At 39.9% G+C, this 16,469-nt stretch overlaps 1 protein-coding gene across 2 annotated transcripts in view; it reads left to right on the top strand.

Moving 5' to 3' along the window:
- LRRC4C (leucine rich repeat containing 4C) overlaps nucleotides 1-16,469 on the top strand; it is a 1,846,189-nt gene that overhangs the window by 128,824 nt on the left and 1,700,896 nt on the right. The window contains exon 2 of one of the 2 annotated variants that reach the window (XR_014069616.1): nucleotides 13,811-13,884. The exons of the other annotated variant lie outside the window; for it this stretch is intronic. The gene's annotated coding sequence lies outside the window, so the exon portion shown is untranslated. The remainder of the gene's footprint in view (nucleotides 1-13,810; nucleotides 13,885-16,469) is intronic. 2 annotated transcript variants of the gene reach the window in all.

Below are 16,469 nucleotides of genomic sequence, written 5' to 3'. Positions count from 1 at the left end.
ACCCCATAGACAGCAGCCCACCAGGCTCTGCCATTCCTGGGATTCTCCAGGCAAGAATACTGGAGTGGGTTGCCATTTCCTTCTCCAGTGCATGAAAGGGAAAAGTGAAAGTGAAGTCGCTCAGTCGTGTCCGACTCTTAGCAACCCCATGGACTGTAGCCTACCAGGCTCCTCCATCCATGGGATTTTCCAGGCAAGAGTACTGGAGTGGGGTGCCATTGCCTTCTCCGTTTCATCAAATTAAACACTCATATATCAATATATGGGCTTCCCAGGTGGCTCAGTGGTAAAGAATCTGCTTGCAATGCGGAAGCCATGGGTTTGATCTCTGGGTCAGAAAATCCCCTGGAGGAGGGCATGGCAACCTACTCTAGTATTCTTACCTGAAGGATCCCATGGACAGAGGAGTCTGGCAGACTATAGTCCATACGGTTGCAAAGAATCGGACATGACTGAAGTGACTTAGCATACATGCAGGCATATCAATATATATAATTATGTCTTTATCAATATGCCCTTGCCACAGTGAATATTGCTTTAGAAAAAAAATTGTTTATTTAGACAAATATATATTTATATATATATATGTTATATGAAATTTTACACATATGATATCATAATTTAATCTGGAGAAGGAAATGGCAACCACTCTGGTATTCTTGCCTAGGAAATCCCATGGACAGGAGCCTGGTGGGCTACAGTCCATGGGTTTGCAAAGAGTCGGACACAACTGAGCATGCATGCATGCCTTCACAATCATAATTTAATAAATTTAAACTGAAGTAATAGACAAAGCTTATTAGAGAATTTTATTTTTACACTATGCAACTTAAATCCCAACTTTTCTTTCCTCGAAACGCTAAAAGTATTTTTAATTATTGTGCTTCTTGGAAAAATAAGTGTTAGCACCAAATAATATGTTTTATGATCAAATAAGTTAGGGAACTTAAAAGATGGTTATTTGCTTGCTTTTGTTCTATTCAGAGGTCAGCAAACTTTTCCTGTAAATATTAAGTACTTTTTCCCATTCTATTGTTTAAAATCACAATCCTGTCCACAGTCAAGAGGAGGTGATTATAAAAGGGTGTGAATAACAGGGATTTGTAGTTATGGGGGCTACCCTAGGTTCTGATGTGTCTTGAACTTTAGACTTAATTTTAAGTACCATGAATTTGTTGGACTTTTTGAGACTATGTCTTGAGTCTTTTTTTTTTTTTTCCTGAGCCAGTTTGTCCAAACGAGAGGATTTTCTGGGGCCCAGTTTCATCTGTTTAGAAAATTTAACCAAGAACTTTATGGACATGCTATTGATTTGCTCTCTGCCCTGAGGTTGTGACTTATCATTATTCCATTTTGTCAGCTGTAACATGGCAATGAGAAATTGTTACAACTTCCTACCCCTCCAGTGCAAGAATTTCTGTATTAACTCTTTTACCAATAATATTTTCTTGCAAACCTGCAAGGTCTTTTCTGAGTCATCTCCATCTTAGCACCATGTCCAGTGCACTTGATAACAATTAATCCAAGCTGGTGAAATTCAGTTGTGCTGTGCCTTTGCCTAAAGCCATAGCTATGATATTTGTATTCCAAATTATCTCAAGCAATAGTAATATCAAATATTTTTCCCCTGAATAACACTCTTAGTTGAAGAGAGAAATGAATACAGGTCCACAGAAGTCATTTTTCCAATCTCCATGAACAGGTCTCTCACCGCTCTATTCCTAAGCCTAAAGTCAATGTCACATACTCTGGGCGCTATTTTATTTATTTATTTATTGTTTTTGCAAGAAGTAAAGTTCTTGCTCCAAGAATTTCCAGATGTCCAAGCTGGATTTAGAAAAGGAAGAGGAATCAGAGATCAAACTGCCAACATTCTCTGGATCGTAGAGAAAGCTGGCTAATTCCAGAAAAACATCTACCTCTGTTTCATAGACTATGGCAAAGCCTTTGACTATGTGGACCATAATAAACTGTGGAAAGCCCTTAAAAAGATAGGAATGCCAGACCATCTTACCTGTCTCCTGAGAAACCTGTATACGAATCAAGAAGCAACAGTTAGAACCCTGTATAGAAAGATGGATGGGGAAAAAGAAGGACGGAAGGAAGAGAAAGAAAGGAAAAAAAAAGACCAAAAGAAAGAAAAAGGAGAGGAAGGGAGGGACAGAGGAAGGAAGGGAAAGGAAATGAAAGAAAGAAAGAGAGGGAGGGATGTTGGGTAGGAGGAAGGAAAGAGAAAGAAAGGAAGCAAGAGAGGGAAGGATGAAGGGAGGAAGGAAGGAATATAAAAGGAAAACAAAAAAGCAGAAGAAGAAGAGGATTTTTAGGGAAGCTCCCATCCCCCAGACTTAGGAGCTGAATGGTCAGCAGGGGTTGAGTCAAACTCCTTTTTTTTTTTTTTTTTTTCAGTTTCTTATGGCCATCTGGGCTATTCTGGCTCAGAAAAAAATACTATATATGGACTTAAAAATATTCTCAATCTGTCTTCACTAATGATGTTATTAGCGATTTCCCTCACACATTGCTTTAGGTCTTATTTTTCGTTTATAGTCTGGTTGTTAACTTTTTGCCCTTTTTTGGGAGCCTGGTAGGCTGCAGTCCATGGGGTCGCTAATAGTCGGACACAACTGAGCGACTTCACTTTCATTTTTCCCTTTCATGCACTGGAGAAGGCAATGGCAACCCACTCCAGTACTCTTGCCTGGAAAATCCCATGGACGGAGGAGCCTGGAGGGCTGCCGTCTTTGGGGTCGCATAGAGTCGGACACGACTGAAGCGACTTAGCAGCAGTAGCATTGGAAGGCATATTGAAAATTATGGGTGTTCTTCAATATTAAAAGCTAGATTTACTTTCCAATATTTTGGGGGCTGCTGTTCCCCCCTTTGTTACTGGTGTAAATAGGGAATTGCATATGCTCACTAATGTGGTTTGCTTCCTTAGAAACAGAACTAACCTATTGGAGATAAGGAGGTATTAGTTCAGATAGATTGTGGGTGGCTGTAATCATCCCTCTTGATTGTCAGTCTGATTTGGAAACTTAAAGGGAAAGACTCCTTTGGGGAGGCGGGATGGAAGCCCCAGCGTTGTGACTTTTCTTTTCTCTCTCCAACACGTGTTCCATCCATGGTAGGGAGGTTCTCTATGTTCCCTGAGCCTTCTCTTCCACCAGGAGACAGTATCACACTGTATGTCAGGGAAGATTTATAGCCTGTTGAATTCACCTGTTTTTGTTTTTCTTCTCCAAGAGCTAATGTGAGCAGTAAAGAATACAAGCCCACGAAAAGACAGAATTCTTTTTGTCAGGTGTGTCACTACGATTCAATACATTCACAAACAAGAAAACTGTAGTGTCTGCTACAGAGTCATAGTCTTACCAGCTCTCACCCTTCACGCCCCTCCTCCCATCTTGCCAGAGAAATAAAAGCAAAAATAGTCACTGGGTCATATTGAAATTTCACCCCAATGGGAGACATGTTAGCTGCGAAGCTAAACCTCTCACAAAATCCAACACTGTCATTAACTGATTTATAGTTTTATTTCAGTATCAAGTTCTTTTTTTGCAGGTTGGGCGAAAAAAGTTGAACTAGCCTTTTTGTAATTCATGCTTTCTTTTTAATTTGTTTATATTTACAACTCAGAACAAATGGTGATTTCAGTAGATGAAGAAAGAAAATATAAATTATGATTATTACTTTTCTCCAGCAGATGCCTAGAAGAATCACTTATTCATCAGGGGGGAGAGGTGCATTTATTGCCTCCTTCTTCTGACTTTTTTCTAACTATTGCTATAATAGCTGTTTGGCTGAGTGTTTCCCCCTCACTGGTAGTGCAGGAAATATGACAGTAACATTCATAGAGAAAAAATGGCACGGTAAATGGCATTTATAGAGAAAGAACTGCACAATTTGTCCAATGTTGAAAAAATTTCTTCTCTGCAAAAGTCGTTAAGTTTCTGTGCATAAGATTTTACAGTGACATAGTTAAAATTAGATTTTAGAAATCATAAAATAAATATATTTTGGATTTTTTCCTTAATGTCCCCTAGAATAATAAAGTCAGGAGGTCAACTGTCAACTGGTATTCATTGTAAAGACTGACCTTGGAAAATTCACAGAAATATTACATGCTAATGATAAAGAAGAGAAAGGAGAAAGAGAAGAAGAAGCTGTTTAGAAAGGAAACTGACCAAGAATTTCTGATATTTAAATAAGTATTTATAAAGTTCATAGTATAGAATAGAGCACAGAGTACACGATCTTTAGGTGTGTGCTAAATACATACGTGAAAACTCTCCTCTCTACCTCTGAACTGAGTCGTCACCAAAATTAAATTAAATAGCAAAATATAACTGATGGTGGGAGAGCTGTGCTCCCCTTCAATCTCAGACAGCGGTATCATTAGCAAAATGGAAAGAGGTTCTAATTTTTTTCCCTTTTCATCTAGGCAGGCCCTATTGATGATGATGAATCGTTTGTGCATCTGTTTCTTTTTTGGACCCTCATTGCATGCAGACACTGGCACATTTTTTTTTGCTGCCTTTTTTATCTGGTAGCAATGAGTGATGCCCTTGGTATTTGTACAGTTGTTTCAGTTTTGAAATACCAAATAGGATAATGAGACCCCAAGAGTCACTGATGGAGAGGAGAGTCGATCAGATGGGGTGATGGCTTTGTCTCCAGAGGTTCTCTGTAGTTAAAAACCTGCTTAAATGCTCATTTCATGATAAGTCTTATTTCCCTGGGTTTAAATTATGAATGAGCAAGTTTGGCACTTTGTATAGGTTTACTAAAAGGCAAGGGATAAGTTTACGGTGGGAGAAACTAACTTGATCTCTGTAAATGGAGACTGACCAACAATAGGGCTCTGGTAAGATGACAAAAATGTAAGAGAAACATGCAGTTTTGCCAGAGTAGAAAAAACAGTCAAGATATTGACACGCAATTAGATCTCTTACCTGCCACTAAAATTAGGTGCCTTTTCAAAACTCTAGACCATGGCATAAATGGATAGCTACCCTGTATAGCTGTCAATCTGTCATATTAGAGTCTTCATTCAGTGCTTTCTATGCTCAGTTAATTCTGAAGAATTCTTGTTCCAATACATTTAAGGTGAAAAATGTGCATTCCTAATGTCTGAAAATTCACCCACTTCCTTATTGTGCACAGTTGTTTTTGGATACCTATAGATATTACCTATCGATTTTCAGCCCTTATATACACATCAGATATGATAGTTTTCACTGGGATTAGCCTGGGGCTTCCCTGGTAGCTCAGCTGGTGAAGAATCTGCCTGCAATTCAGGAGACCCTGGTTCAATTCCTGGGTCAGGAAGATCCCCTGGAGAAGGGATAGGCTACCCACTCCAGTATTCTCGGGCTTCCCTCATAGCTCAGATGGTAAAAAATCCACCTGCAATGAGCAAGACCTGGGTTTGATGCCTGGGTTGGGAAGATCCTCTGGAGGAGGGCATGAAACCCAGTCCAGTATTCTTGCCTGGAGAATCCCATGGACAGAGGAGCCTGGTGGGCTACCATCCATGGGGTTGCAAAGAGTCGGACATGACTGAGCAAATAACCATAGCACCCAGCACACAGTCTTGGGATGTAGAGTAAAGGATTAGCTCAGAAGGTGGATATTGGAAGGACATTTGCAGCAAATGTGGCATAAGATCTTGGCAAGAGATAATGTGATTTAGTGTTTATATCCAACTTTTATCACTTTTTATTATGTGACTTCAGCTGTTGTTTAACCTCCCCAAGCCTCAGTGATCTCAACGCATTTTATGACACAGCTCTGGGTGTCATAAGATGTAATAGTCCCCTCTCAGGATTACCTCAGGATCAAATAAGATGATAATAAATGTGGAAGCAAATGAATTGCAACTGGAAGTAGTATATGTACAAATATTAGTCTTTCTGAGGTATTAATTTAGTCAACATATATTTGTGTCTACCAGGTGTCAGCTTTTGTAATAAGAGCTGGAAGTACAAAGCTAAGACTCCATGTCTGCCTTCAAAGATAAAAACAAAATCATTAGTAAAGTACTCCAAAATTCAAAGCTAGTCCTAGAAACTTCACTTCAAGGCATCATAAAGAGTGAGAAGAGTGACACGCTTATGTTTAATCACTCCTTTCAGCTCTTTACATTTTGGAAGGAGTAAGTGCTCAAAAGGAGTGCCTGCTTCTTCCTAAGGTATCGGTCCCCCCCCCTCTTTTTTTTCATTTCTATGTACAGACCTCATCAGTATAGACATCATTCTAGCATTGCTGTGAAGTAAGATAAGGCCAGTAAGACTTTGCTCTCTGTTGTCTTCTGAGACATCAACCACATTAACCTTTAGAATTGTCAGATACATCTCTCCTCTGCTCACACCTCTGCTGACTGCCCATTGTACTTAGAACAAAAGCCACTGGACCCACTGTGACCCCATCTCAGGTCTCAGCTCCAGCCTCCCCACCCCACCCCCCATCTTGTGAGGTCGCTCTGACCCTCCTCCTGTCAGGAATGCCGTCTCTGAGGCATCCACAGGGCTCTCTTCTCCACTTTCCCCGGGTGCCTTCAGACAGCCCATTCTCAGAGAGGTCCTCCAGGCCCCTCTTTTAAAATAGCACAGTACTTTCTCCAAGGCTTCCCAGGTGGTGCTAGTGGTAAAGATCCCACCTGCCAATTCAGGAGGCAGAGACACAGGTTCGATCCCTGGGTTGGGAAGATCCCCTGGAAGAGGGCTTGGCACCCCACTCCAGTGTTCTTGCCTGGAGAATCCCATGGACAGAGGAACCTGGCAGGCTACAGTCCATGGGTCGCAAAGAGTCCGATATGACTGAAGGGACTTAGCACACACCACAGGTGCTTTCTCCCCCTTTGAACTCTCTTCTCTTCTTATACCAGTCACTGGTATTTTATTGCATTATTTTTTTTAATGTCACCTCCTCCATGCAATACCCCACCTATAGCTTACCATTACCACTCATGCTGCGTTTGGGGATGAGGGTCACAGAAGTCATTTATCCACCACCTTTTGATAAGTAGTGCTAGGAAGTTACCTCTGAAAAATAATCTAACCTTATTTTGACTATAGTTTTGTAATTGAAAGAAAAAAAAGAAAGTGAGTTTGAATGCACTTTGTAGTTTTCTAGATGATTTAAGGACTTTTGTGCTCCTGGATCCCAAGCAGTCTTTATTTCAATGTCATCTACCCACTTGTAATCTGTAGAAAGTATTTCCTCCCATAGTCAGGAGCTTCTAGTCTGCTTTTTTAAAACTGGAAGGAAAGAACAAATATTTATTGTATTCCAACTAACAGTTAGATACCTAACTTACATATACTTGCAATATTTGCAATTACTGTTTTGGTTTAGTTGCTAAGTCGTGACCAACACTTGTGACCCTGTGGACTGAAGCTTGCCAGGCTCCTCTGTCCATGGGATTTCCCAAGGAAGAATACTGGAGTGGGTTGCCATTTCCTTCTCCAGGAGATCTTCCCAACCCAGGAATCGAACCTGTGTCTCTTGCATTGCAGGCGGATTCTTTACCACTGAGCTAGCACGGAAGCCCCAAATTTATAATAGTCCAAAGTTATTGGTAAGATTATGTCAGTTTTGCAAATGAGGAAACTGAGGTTCAAATACATCTAGTAAGTTGTACAAATGTTAGGTCAAGAGTTGGAATCCACCTCTGTGTGTCTCCAAAAAACACTACTTTTGAAATTATTTTTCATTTTCTCCCTTCTCCATGCTTCAGAATCATCACACAGTTCTGGGAAGCCTCAAATAAATTATTAAAATGCTAGGCTTGAAGCTGGCACTCTAGTATCCCCTATTTAAACACTGAACTTGAGCAATTCGGGACACTAATGGGACTGAGGCCTTCACGCTTTAAATAACCCTGCATCAACGAAACCTGGCGAGAAGAAGATCATGCTTTATTTCCCACGATAGGATTATGTTTATATTTAATGTTGATGGATCAGTTAAGTGCTCACTTTGCAAATCAATATAGCACTGTGTGCTTGGCTGGCTCAATACCCCTCAGTCAACATTAATAAAAAACACAAACAAAACAATGCACTGTGTCTTTTTATTTCTTTCTGTCCCTGGATCCCCAGGGCTTTTACAACAATTAATCAATCAGATTTATCCCTTCTACACAGCAGCAAGCATTTAGTTCATTTAATAAGTTGGTAAACTGAGGCGATTTGGAAAATGAAAAGATTCACCCATGTGCCTCCAGCCCCCACAGGAAAAATCAATAGCTCTCAGTGAATGCTAATATTGCTCATACAGGGAACAGAAGTCAGCTCTAGCAGGAGAGCTCTTTTCTCTACTTCCCTTTAAGATCATGATGGCAGAGGCAATAAACATGAAAGAAGACCATAGGTCAGTAAGCGTGTGCTTTAATTAACAGTCCTCTGCTATCCCAACAGAAAACAAGCTTCAGCTACAACAGTCACAACAACAGAAGGCTGAACACAGAGCTCCCTTGAACACCAACCAGAATTGGGTTTCTCTTTAAGACAAGTGGAGGTCAGCACAATTATTTAGTAAGGTTACTTTGTCTTTTTCTCCATGAAGTCTAAATTAGAGCAGCAGTATCCAATCTTCTTGGCATCAGGAACCAGTTCTGTGGAAGACAATTTTTCAATAGATGGGAGGTGGGGGGATGGTTTCAAGATGATTCAAGTGCGTTACATCTATTGTGCACTTTATTTCTATTATTATTACCTTTCAACTTCATTCAGATCATCAGGCATTAGATCCCAGCGGTTGGGGACCCCTGGGTAGAGAATGAAGGCTGAAAAATGTGCAATGGATGGGTTAGTTTGCCCTGTGTATTGTGTGGGTGATTCAGAACCTGTCCTGTTAGTCACCATGCTTCCTGGATTGGGACCCTACTGATTTTAAACTGCATCATCTATTGATAACAGGTTAGAGCAGAGACTTTCCCAGTGGCTCAGACAGTAAAGAATCTGCTTGCAATGCAGGAGACCTCGGTCTGATTCCTGAGTTGGGAAAATCCCTTGGACAGGGGAATGTCTACCCATTCCAGTATTCTTGCCTTGGAAATCCCATGGACAGAGGATACTGGCAAGCTACAGTCCATGGGGTCCCAAAGAATCAGGAACGCCTGAGCAACTGACACTTTCACTTTTTCAGAGCAGAACCAATAGAAAGGAGTAGAGGAACACTACCTCATTAAATGAAGATATTGACCATCAGATGCCTAGTTTATAAATTTTCCTTTTTAATCCATGGATCTTAAAATCTAAGAAATGTTGTATCAATGCCTAACACTTCAACATTCAGAAAACTAAGATCATGGCATCTGGTCCCATCACTTCATGGCAAATAGATGGGGAAACAGTGGAAACAGTGGCTGACTTTATTTTGAGGGGCTCCAAAATCACTGCAGATGGTGACTGCAGCCATGAAATTAAAAGACGCTTACTCCTTGGAAGAAAAGTTATGACCAACCTAGACAGCATATTAAAAAGCAGAGACATTACTTTGCCAACAAAGATCCGTTTAGTTAAAGCTATGGCTGTTCCAGTAGTTATGTATGGATGTGAGAGTTGGACTATAAAGAAAGCTGAGCACTGAAGAAGTGATGCTTTTGAACTGTGGTGTTGGAGAAGACTCTCGAGAGTCCCTTGGACTGCAAAGAGATCCAACCAGTCCATCCTAAAGGAGATCAGTCCTGGGTGTTCATTGGAAGGACTGATGTTGAAGCTGAAACTCCAATACTTTGGCCACCTCATGCGAAGAGCTGACTCATTTGAAAAGACCCTGATTCTGGGAAAGATTGAAGGCAGGAGGAGAAGGGGACGACAGAGGATGAGATGGTTGGATGGCATCACCGACTCAATGGACATGAGCTTGGGTAAACTCCGGGAGCTGGTGATGGACAGGGAGGCCTGGCGTGCTGCAGTCCGTGGGCTCGCAGAGTCAGACACAACTGAGCTACTGAACTGAATTGAACTTAGTAGAAACTCTTGGAGAAATAGTAATTTTATCTTTTATTATTCTTGAATTACAGTACCTCTATGAAAAGTCATTTTACCTTTTATATTCATATTAGCCTGCAATGCTTGATGCTACACAAATACCATTTAATCCCTGTACCAACTCTATTTGGTAAATTCTTTATCTTCATTCTGCAGGTAGGGAAACTGGGGCTTCCACAGAGCAAGGAATGTTCCGAATATAATGTCGTCAGTAAGTGACAGATCAAATACATAAATGTAGACCTGAGGATTCTAAAATCCTCCCCAGAACTCTGCACCAGTTAAAATGTCTGGATTGCAAGCAACAGAAACTGGCTATGGTTTATATAAGCAGAAACTTAATTTCTGGTTGATATGGAGATGACTCTAAAGGAAAGCTTGAGAACCAGAAGAACCCTGGGCATTCAAGTTGCAGAAATTGTTGGGCAGTGTCTATGGTTTCTAGCATTGCTATTAAACTATCCCAAATATTTTCAGTCTTTTGATTGCTGCAAACAAGTTTCAGAGAAAGAGCTGCCAATTTTCTGAGCTTGGGCTACCTTCCTACATCTTAGATATTAATGGGCAGTGTGCCGTACATGATGGTCCTTCCAAACTGAATCCAATGGTAGGATGCCAGTGACAGGCAAAGCAAATAGTATGTTGTCACTACAAGAAGAGAGAATGGATAGTTTCACTGTATAGTAAACAACAAATGGCCATTAATTTTTTTGTTCTTTTTGGAAAATAGCAGCAGACTCACGGATATGGAGAATAGACTAGTGTTTATCAGTGGGGAGAGGGAAAGGTAGGGGGTAATTTAGGGGTAGGGGAGTAAGAAGTACAAAGTATTAGGTATAAAATAAGACACAAAGATATATTGTTAAACATGGGAAATATAGCCAATATTTTATAATAACTGTAAATGGAGTATAATTTTTAACATTTGGGAATCACTGTATTATATACCTGTAACTTATATAATATTGTACAACAACTACCTTCCAATTAAAAAAAACTGTCAAAAGACGTGTCTTTTAAAGGTAACAAAATTATATTTTGTGACAGTAAGAGGATATAGATTTAAATTAGAACAAAAAAGATGTGGGATATTTTATTCATAAGTCTTTGTTCCATGTTGATTTATGAACACCTCACAAGGAACACCTTTCTGCCATGGTTGGGACTTTCTTCTTTATTTAATGCTGTCTTTCTGCTTTCTAGTGTGTGCTTGGTTGACATAGTAGGGATGACTATCGTAATAAAATGTCCAGTTCTTTGGTTACCCCTTTAACTCATTTTTTTTTTTTACTAATTAATTATTGATGATCTACCAGGTGCTAAGCAGTGTATTTTGTTGTGAACACATGTAATTGCTATGCTTTTAAAGTTTGTATTCTAGAGACATTGACTGAGAAAACCCTAAGTAAATATGTAATTTTAAATTTAATTATTAAATTGACTATACCAGGTCAGAGCTATATTAATATTATTAGGGCATATCATTCTATTGCCATGTAGTTTGAATACTAGAATTTTTTTCTTCCCTTCAGTTAAAAATTTCCATGTTTTTAATAGCCCACCAACACTAATTTTTAACCGCTGGAGCAGATTATATAAATATGTCACTCATCTGATAAAGATCTTTTGACAGAAAAGACTATCAGCAAGTTGTAGTTTCCTCCAGAGTCATAGTTTATAAAAACATATATATTTAAGCAAATGAAATGTAACATTAAATTGTTTCCTAAACTAAACCATTGGCATTTAATTCCAGTCCGGTGCCTAAAATGTATTACCATCTTTCATGAAATGTTTTGTCAAACTTTTGACTAGATGACCTGTTGAGGGCCCCTGAAATGCTAAAATCATCCTACAAATTGGAAAATCAGGATATTGAATCAGTTGACCTTTAATATCCCTTCAAGTTTCAGAATTCTATGTTTCATTATCATTATTTATGTAATAGAGTAACTTAGCAAACTAAATTCCACTGAGACCACATATATGGTACCAGAAAACTCCTTAATCTTACAAGCCAAGCCAATAGAATGGAAGAGCCGTGTAAATAAGTTATTTAATCCATCTCTTCATTTTGCAATTATTTCTTAAGTCCTGGATGTTTGCATAGTTTGTTAGGACACAGAGACTGTTGCCTTACACATAATACCAAGAGAGAATAATTTTGAAGGAATGAAACTATTCCTTAGTCCATATCCGAATACCAGGTATTAGGAAAGATTTGCGTTTCACTTAGATGTGAATATCATGTCTAGAGATACTTGCTTTCTATTTGTTCAGCTGATCTTGATGAATGTTGCTAATTGTTTTATGGCTCTTATTTGCTGGAGATTGCCCAATCAGTCTTCATAAATGCCTTAGGGATGACAGTCCCTTCTTTTCTTTAAAAGGACACTATCAAATGAAAGGATCAGACTATACATTCTTTTATGTTCTTGACTTGAGACTGATAGCTAGTGAGGTAAGAACATCAATGTAATTTATTACATCAAAGAAGAATTAGAATTTCTGGTAAAGATGGCAACTTGTCTTTAAAAAGGAATAATGAGAGTAGAGAAACTTTTCTTCTTTAAGAATAGGATCTTTAGCCATAGTATCCAATATTTTTTGCAGTTTCCCTAATACAATCTAGTAAGATAGATTTTTCTTCCTCCTAGAGTTTAGAATGAAACCTTGTCCCTAAGTACAGTATTATTTTCTCCTTGAAGAAATCATTACAAATCCCATTTCTGACTGCTTGGCCAGTCTTAATAATTACATATTAGCTAAGGTATTAATACATGAATAGTCTACAAAATAAGAAACTCTACTTATTATTGGGTTGATGCTCCCAATGCTTATGTTGATATCAGAACCAAGGATGGAACCCTGGGGTCCTGGATTCTAGCCGTTCTCTTCTTGTTAAACCATCTTGGCTCTGATGTGAGTGTAAGATGTTGGGCAGATGTTATCAAATATGCTTCAATGAGAGGGGATCATAAAGCTCTTAAGTCATTTATCCTTCTAAATGTCAAGTAACTAAATTGATATTCCCATCTGCTGAAAACCTTACTGGGGAGAAAGGAAAATGAGGAATGGAAATTCTAATTTTCTTTCAGAATGACTTCAGTGCGTTATCATGCCAGGGACATCTATTTTTGATGTTTCGAGTTTAGAAAAGAGAGGTGGATAACTTTAGTGGCTCTTTGAAATTTTATTTCTTTGAAATGCCAAATAATTATGTGCATTCTCTACACCCATGATTGAAAGCAACGGGGTTGTTCTCTAAAGAAAAAAGTGATAAAATGTTAGGTTAAAAATGGCAGCCGATCTGCCATTGTTGTGAGTTCTTTACATACGTGCCTTTCTGTCTTTTTCATTATCACAGCTGAAGACTGTTTTTCCTTGCCTCTGCCCTCCCTACCAGCATGACCTCAATTTTCATCCCTGGATGTGAGTTCTACACTCTATTAACCATTCTCCAAGTTTATGCAACAAATAATTTAGAAATGTAGACGTGTCCAGCATTTTATGTCCACATATTTACATATTGTGTATCCTGAAAATAACATGCGATATGTAAGTAGTAAATGTTTGCACATTTGTATATTGCATTTAACTGCAAATTACATATTGCATGTTTACAGCATTAAAAGAAAAGAAACCAAATCTCTGAGACCATTATTGCTGGTCTCTAAGAAAGTGCTTATTGCTGATAAACATTAAGTAATTGCTATAAGGCAAACACTACTTTGACTGGTTAAGCTGTGTATTAATACTTCTTATCCCCTAAGATGATGAGGTAGCTAGCTAATATTATTCCCATTTCACAGAAGAGGAAAATGAGACTTGGAGCGGTTAAGAAAACTCGACGAGAACAGAACTCTTCAGCAGCAGAGCAGGAAGTGTAAGTCGAACCTCCTGGCTCTAAGTTTTCATACTGGTTTCCTGTTGCTTACTGCAACAAAATATATGAATTTAGTAGATTAAACAGTACTAATGTATTATCTCACACTTCTGGAAGTCAGAAATCTGAAATGAGTCTTACTGTGAGGCTCACACTGGGCTGAGATTACGGTATTATCAGGGCTTCTCAAGGCTCAAACGTCTTTTCAAGGCTCTAATAGGTAATCCATTCTCTTTCCGGCTTCTAGAGGCCATTTGGGGCTTCCCAGAAGTAGTGGCACTTCTGGTAAAGAACCAGCCTGCCAATGCAGAAGACTTAAAAGACACAGATTCAGTCCCTGGGTTGGGAAGATCCCCTGGAGGAGGGCGTGGTAACCCATTCCAGTATTCTTGCCTGGAGAATCCCATGGACAGAGGAGCCTGGCGGGCTGCGGTCCATAGGGTGGCATAGAGTTGGACATGACTGAAGCGACTTAGCAGCAGCAGCAGAAGCCATTTGCTTTCCCTGACAGTTGGTCCGCTCTGTCCTTTCCAGCCATTCACAGCAATGTCAAGCTGAGTTTTTCTTATATGGCCATCTCTCTGGTTTTTTTTCTCTTCTTATTCCCTCTTACACTTTAAGGATTCTTATGATTCTGTTGAGGGCTTCCCAGGTGGCACTAGTGGTAAAGAACCCTCATGCCAATGCAGAAGACATAAGAGACACAGGTTCAATCCCTGGGTCGGGAAGATCCGCTGGAGTAGAGCATAGCAACCCACTCTAGTATTCTTTCCTGGAGAATCCCATGGGCAGGGGAGCCTGAGAGCCTACAGTTCATAGGATCACACAGAGTATGACTGAAGGAATTTAGCATAGTGTAGCATGATTATATTGGGTTCACACATGTAAAGTGAAAGTAAAAGTGTTTGCCGCTCAGTTGTGTCCAACTCTTTGTGATCCCATGGACTGTAGCTCTCCAGGCTTCTCTGTCCATGGAATTCTCCAGGCAAGAATACTGGAGTGGGTTGCCATTTCCTTCTTCAGGGGATCTTCTCAATCCAGGGATCAAACTCGGGTCTCCTGCATTGCAGGCAGATTCTTCACCATCTGAGCCACTAGGGAAGCCCTCACACATCTAACCTACGATGCTCTGGCCATTTTAAACTCAGCTTATTAGAACCTTAGTTCCTCTTTGTCACGTATCATAATGTATTCACAGGTCCCAAGGGTTAGATGTGGACATCTTTGGGAGTGCCATCACTCTGCCTACAACAGTGCTATGGACTGAAGATTCGTGTCCCATCAAAATCTCTGTGTTGAAACCTATTCCCAAATGTGAAAGTATTTGGAGGTGGTACCTTTGGGAGGTGACAAGGTCACAAGGGCTCTGAATTGGTGCCCATATAAAAGAGACCTCAGAGTGCTCCCTTGCTATTTCTGCCATGTGAGAACACAAGGAATAGAGGGCTGTCATGAACTAGGAAGACGGTTCTCATCAGACACTGAATCTGTAGCAACCTGACCTTGAACTTAGCCTCCAGAACTGTGACAAATGTCTGCTGTTCATAAACCACTCATTCTATGGCAGCCAGAAGGGGCAAAGACACACAGCTTTTACCACGATACCACACTGCCTTAATCCTCAATAATATTAACTACTTGTGATAGACGAAGTTAAGTTTTATTACATATATTACCCTTGGTCATTGTTGAAAGAAGAAAGCCTTCTCATCTATTAACAGATAAAAAAAAAAAAGACTCAGAGAGTTGGGTCCTTTGGGTATAGTAAATATGAGATGTAAGGTAGGGTTTGAATCCAGATCTGTCTGCTCCAAGGCTCTTGTTCTTTGTTATATTGTATTTTGAGTAATATGTCTGTTCCTGTATTAGGGTTTTTAGACAATAAACTTATTTTCCTTTTAAAAAGTGTAATCGTTCTCAGTCTTTCTAAAATGCAAGAACCTATTCTTTGCTTTGGAAGCATACTTATCTGAAATCGCTATGGAATACTCTAGTGCAATGCCCAGCATATAAAAGACCTCAGATAAGATTGGGTTTTTTCCCCAAATGAGACAGGAAACTACACTGTGGTTTCAAGACCACTGTCAAGGTCCATAAGGATCATGGACAGCAACGTGGAACTAGCTCTGAAAGGTCAAATGCCTTATGCCATGCTTGTCCTGGGGTATCTTTTACAGGTTTTGTGTCTCCCCATCTGTAAAATGGGAATGATAGCATGTCTCAAAGAGTTGTGAGAATTATAGATGATGCCTTTAAAGAAAACTGCCTGATGGAGAGTTGACTCTTAATTGCATATGTACTCAGTGGTGTCTGATTCTTTGTGACCCCATGGACTGTAGCCTGCCAGGCTCCTCTGTCCATGGGATTTACCCGGCAAGAATACCGGAGTGGCTTGACATCCCCTTCTCTAGGGGAATCTTCCCAACCCAGGGTTCGAACCATGTCTCCTGTGTCTCCTGCATTGGCAGGCAGATTCCTTACCACTTACCAGGGGAGCCACACTCATTTTCTTGCCGCCCCACACAGGCCACCTCTGTCTCAGGGCCTTTGCACTTGCTTCTCCATCTGCCTACAGTGATCTTCTC

Source organism: Giraffa tippelskirchi, chromosome 11, assembly GCF_054371585.1.
Source record: "Giraffa tippelskirchi isolate mGirTip1 chromosome 11, T2T-mGirTip1v1.2.pri, whole genome shotgun sequence".
NCBI classification, from domain to species: domain Eukaryota; kingdom Metazoa; phylum Chordata; class Mammalia; order Artiodactyla; family Giraffidae; genus Giraffa; species Giraffa tippelskirchi.
The sequence above is the reverse complement of the archived record's forward strand: the minus strand, read 5'-3'. Positions and strand labels throughout refer to the sequence as shown.